Source organism: Nicotiana attenuata, unplaced genomic scaffold (genome assembly GCF_001879085.1).
Source record: "Nicotiana attenuata strain UT unplaced genomic scaffold, NIATTr2, whole genome shotgun sequence".
In the NCBI taxonomy this organism is placed as follows: Eukaryota; Viridiplantae; Streptophyta; class Magnoliopsida; order Solanales; family Solanaceae; genus Nicotiana; species Nicotiana attenuata.
The window spans coordinates 155964-160813 of NW_017670532.1; positions in this window are offsets into that span (position 1 = coordinate 155964).

The window sequence follows — 4850 nt, forward strand, 5'->3', positions numbered from 1 at the left end:
AAACTGCAGATCTCTGTAGCTGAGGATGGTCTAGGCCAACTCTGCACTGCCTCCACTTTCTTCGGATCCACCTGAATACCCTCACTCGAGACCAAGTGACCCAAGAATTCCACGGAATCCAACCAAAACTCACATTTCGAGAAATTAGCATATAGTTTCTTTTCTCTCAAGGTCTGGAGCACTGTCCTCAGGTGCTGCTCATGATCTTCCTGACTTCAGGAATATACCAGAATGTCATCAATAAAGACAATCATGAATGAGTCAAGATATGGCCGGAAAACACTGTGCATCAGATGCATGAAGGCTGTTGGGGCATTAGTCAGCCCAAATGACATGACAAGGAACTCGTAATGACCATACCGAGTCTTGAAGACAGTCTTCGGGATATCGGGCTCCCGAATCTTCAATTGATGATAGCCTGAACGCAGGTCAATCTTAGAAAACACACAAGCACCCTGTAACTGGTCAAACAGGTCATCAATACGAGGCAAAGGATAACGGTTCTTCATTGTCACCTTGTTCAACTGGCGATAATCAATACACATATGCATGGAACCATCCTTCTTCTTCACAAATAAGACAGGATCACCCCAAGGTGATACACAGGGCCGAATGAAACCCTTATCAAGTAATTCCTGTAACTGCTCCTTCAACTCCTTCAACTCAAGAGGAGCCATACGGTACAGAGGGATAGAAATGGGCTGAGTGCCCGGCAATAGATCAATGCAAAAATCAATATCTCTATCGGGCAGCATGCTCGGAAGATCAACTGGAAACACATCAACGAAATCCCGTACTACGGGGACTGAATTAACAGAAGGGGTATCCATACTAACATCCCTCACATAAGCTAGATACGCGTCACACCCCTTCTCAACCATACGCTGAGCCTTAAGGAAAGAAATAACTCTACTAGGAGTGTGGTCTAAATCACCCATCCACTCAACACGCGGCACACCTGGCATAGCCAGCATCACAATTTTGGCGTGACAATCAAGAATAGCATAATGGGGCAACAACCAGTCCATGCCCAAGATAATATCAAAATCAACCATGCTGAGTAACAATAAATCGACTCTGGTCTCAAAACCACTAAGAGCAACCAAACACGACCGATAAACGCGGTCCACAACAAGAAAATCTCCCACAAGAGTAGAAACATAAACAGGGAAACTCAAAAAATCCCGAGATACACCCAAATGCGGAGCAAAATAAGAAGACACATAAGAATAAGTGGAGCCTGGATCGATAGAACCGATGGATCTCTGTGACAGACCAAGATAGTACCTGTGATGACAGAATCGGAGGCGACAGCCTCAGTACGGGCAGGAAGAGCATAGTATCTAGCCTGGCCTCCCCTTCAAGGGTAACCTCTACGTCCCCGACCTCCACCTTTTGCTGGCTGGGCTGATGGGGTAGCAACTGGTGCTGGGATCATAGCCTGAGAACTCTGCGGGGTATGCTGTAGCTGAGAGGTCTGTGGAGGTGCACCCCTCTTAAGTCTGGGGAAATCCCTCACCATATGGCATGTGTCACCACACTCAAAACAAGATCTGGGAGGACGTGGCGGCTGTGACTGGCTCGGGCCAGGTTTGCTGGACTGACCACTGGAAACACCCCGTGCACGAGGCGCACTAGATACTGGAGGTGCATAATAAGGCTCCTGAGGCCTAGGTGCAGCTGGAATACCACTGGCTGCTGGAAGAGCTGAATGAATGGGGCGACTCATATAACCCTTACCATGACGACCTACAGCTGGGGCACGGGCACCAGAATAATGACCCGACTCTCGAGACCTCTTGGCCTCCCTCTCCTCTCTTACCCTAGCATGCATACCCTCAATCCTCCCAGCAATGCTCACCACCTGCTGATAAGAAATGTCCATCTCTAACTCACGAGCCATGCTAGACCTGATGCTGGGAATAAGCCCTCAATAAACCAGCGAACCTTCTCGCGAACCGTAGAGACCAAAGCTAGTGCATATCTAGCCAAGTCGGTGTAACGGACAGCATACTCCGAGACACTCATAGTACCCTGGCGCAAATGCTCAAACTGTGCGCGCCAGGCGTCCCTGAGACTCCGGGGGACATATTCCCTCGTGAACATATCTGAAAACTGAGCCCAAGTCAGGAAAGCTACCTCATCCGGACTGTCTAACTCACAAGCACGCCACCACTGATAGGCGGCTCCTCGAAGCTAGAAGGTAGTGAAGGAAACCCCGCTCGATCCTGATATGCCCATAGTACGGAGGATATGGTAGCACTCCTCAAGAAATCCAAGGGCATCATCTGAGGCTAGCCCACTAAATGTCGGAGGCTGTTACTTCTTGAACCTCTCAAGCCTCTTTTGCTCCTCCTCTGAAACTACTGCCCTCTCCTCGGGCTGAGTTGGGGCTACCAGCTGTACAGTAATCACCTCTGGGACCTGATCAACATGCACTCGCTGCTCAGGAGTGCGGGCGGCGGGAGTTTGTGCTACTCCCCCGGCCTGAGATGTAGCTGCAGCAAGGGGAAGCAACCCTGCCTGAGCTAGAGTGGTGTACATAGTCATAAACTGCGCCAGAGTCTCCTGGAGTGCTGGAGTAGTAGTAGCGGACATATCAGGTGTCTGGACTTCGGCTGGTACTGCTGGTGGCACCTCGGTGGCAGCTCGCGCGGGTGCTCTGGCTGCACCACCAGCGCGTCCTCGGCCTCTACCCCGGTCCCGGCCTCTGACGGCTCCAGTAGGGGGCGCGGGTGCCTGATCATCTCGGGTAGCACGTGTCCTCACCATCTGTGAGAGAATAGAAGACAGAAATTTAGAATTGTGATATCAAAAATCTCGCACGACAAGGAAATCAAACGAAGTGGAACTTTCCTAACAGTTACATAGCCTCTCGTAGATAAGTACAAACGTCTCCATACCGATCAGCGAGACTCTAATAAACCGGCTTGTGATTCATGACTCCTATGAACCTAGAGCTCTAATACCAACTTGTCATGATCCCGGTTCGCCCTCCGTGAACCATCGTGACGGCACCTAGTCCCTACGACTAGGTAAGCCTAATAATGAGGAAAAATAAACCAAATTGCGGAAGAAAAACAGATAAAACCCGAAATAGTGAATAAAATAGTGTTTAATAGTGCCACTCGGCATACACAATCTCAACTCTCGAAAACAAATACTTTTCCCAAAACCCAGAATCTCATGATTACAAGCTAAGGATACTATATAGTGCTCTAACTCCAGAATGTCTAAAATAAAGTAAATACAGAAGGGCTGTAACTATAAGAGAGAATGGAGAGATACTCCTCGGTTTGCGGACGCGGCAGATATACCTCGAAGTCCCCGAAAGATCGCCTCGCCTCAAGGATGGTAAGTCTGAGTAGAGGTACCTGGATCTACACATGAAAAACATGCGCAGGAAGGGCATGAGTACACCACAGCGATACTCAGTAAGTGTCAAGCCTAACCTCGATCGGGTAGTGACGAGGAAGGTCAGGGCCTACTGAGATTAAATAAAATATAAAGTCCGACAGTGTAGAACCGAGCAATATAAATGAGTACAGCAGTAAGAGTAACAGAGGATATAAAGGATAACGATAACTGAAACAGAAACAAGTAATCACGATAAACAAATCAGCTCAACGCAGAGGTAACAGCCGGGGGATTCTCCCAGGATACCTTCCTGTAGTCCCCAAATATAAATATCCAATGGATCTCTCGGGTGCAGTCCCGTAGTCCAACTCATAGATGCGCGGGGATCTACCAGAATACCACATCCGTAGTCCCAAATATAAATACTCAATACTGGGGGGAATCTACCGGGTGAAATCCTGTAGTTCCAATGTAAAAGTGCTAGGAATCTCCCGGAATACAATTTCGTAGTCCCAAAGTAAACATACAGGGGAATCTCCCGGGATAACGTCCCGTAGTCCCAAAGTAAATACACAGCAGCAACAAGAAGAATACTCAATTCAATCAAATTTCACACCAAGGTAAAGCATATATTTTTAACCTAGCATGCTGAATATAATTCAAATAGGGCAGTAGAACAAATAAGCAGTTAAATCAATTAGGCATGCTTCCCTAAGCTAACAACAGGCTTAACTTGCAAGTAGTGCAAACAGGAAAGGAAAACACAATTCTAAGTACTTAATGGAAATCGGATTTTTCAACAATTAGCACAAGTACGCACTCGTCACCTTATGTACAAGGCATTTCAAATAACAAATATACCAAATCCTAAGGGGAAGGTCCCCCACACAAGATTAGGCAAGCCACTTACCTCGAACCGGCTCAATAATCAACCCGAAGCCACGTTCTTGCCACGAGTATTCGACTCCAAATTGCCCAAATCTATTCAATTCAATTGCATAATGTAAATAACACTTCAAGTAACTGATTCTACAAATAAATTCTAAGCTAATACGCGAAATTAGGTGAAATGACCAAAACGCCCCTCATGCCCACGTCTCGAAATCGGGTAAAATTACATTTCCAGAAACCCCACGCTCTCACGAGGTCAGTCATACCAAAAGTACCAAAATCGTACCTCAATTGGTCCCTCAAGTCATCAATCAAAGGTCTCTAATTAATTAAGCCCTAACTCTCAATTTGCCACTGATTTTCCTTATATTTTCATGCTTAGGATGATTGAAATCACTATAATAACGAGTTTAGATTCCAAGAATCTTACCTCCTCGAAGCTCTCTCGAATCCCCTCTCAAAAATCTCCCCAAAAGCTCACTTCTCGGATGAAAATGGTGGAAGAATAGCTCAAATTCGCGAAGGCAACTATTGATATGTTCTGCCCAGCTAATCCGCTTCTGCGGCTCTGGGAGCGGTCCCGCTTTTGAAGAAACAACGTC